A 1,011-nucleotide genomic window follows, 5' to 3' on the forward strand; every position below is an offset into this window, starting at 1 on the left:
AAGTTGTATGCATGGTCTGCGATCGTTGACAGACGTCAACACATGTTACTTGTAAGTTAATCATAAGTTGAGACACGCCGAGGTAATGTTTAGCGTACCCGAAACTTATTTCTAACCTATTATTAACGTGTTGTTGGCACGTTATGCGATCGTTGCCACACATCGACAGACGTTACTTTTAAGTTACTCATAGGCTGAAAGACGTCGGTATAATGGATCGTCCTTGCGTCAGCGTCCACGGCCACGGCCAGGACACTTATTTGCAGCATTCTTCAAACTTTTCTTCGGCATGACGAGGATGTTCACACTTCGATGTCTAGCTTGGCTATGATTCCAATTGTCCATCGGCAGCGTCGATTTAAAATAGTCGAGTTTGAGCGTTTTAACACGTTCAGAAGAAATGCTTCAAATTTCCGAGCGCCAGCGTCAAAAAACAAAGGTGAGTGACAGCAATTTAAATCGTTCATTGTAAACAATGAAAATAGTTGAGTGGTATCGTTTAAAAGTCGTTGAGTGTAAAAAAAATCGAATTGTTGAGCGCAAGCGTCTACTTTCAATAGTGGAGATGCAGCCATTTAAATCGTTGAGTTTATCATTTAAATCGTAAAACGCAAGGACGATCCATCATAACCCACACCCTCCCCCTCACACTCACCTACTACTGCCAACATGAACAAACTACTACTAATACTAATACTGATACTGATACTGTTACTGCTGACATGGACATCGACTCAAAAAGGACTCGAAAACACTGTTGGGTTCCCCTTTTATGAGCAGCATTTTTATATACCAATTCCCAAAACCGCTGGGAACACGTCTTTATATGGCAGTTGTAAGTTAGAAACACGTTCATTTATTTTTTTTTTGTCGACCGGAAGACGTCATTGGAATACGTCTACATACGTCGATGTGTGTTGGGACTACGTAAAGAATTGGTTCAAAGCACGTCAAACATAAATTAGAAATGTTTCGCGTAAAAAAGACTTTACCGTGACTTATTTCGACTTA

Source organism: Eptatretus burgeri, chromosome 6 (assembly GCF_056783735.1).
Source record: "Eptatretus burgeri isolate ZD-2024b chromosome 6, Ebu_testis_v1, whole genome shotgun sequence".
In the NCBI taxonomy this organism is placed as follows: Eukaryota; Metazoa; Chordata; class Myxini; order Myxiniformes; family Myxinidae; genus Eptatretus; species Eptatretus burgeri.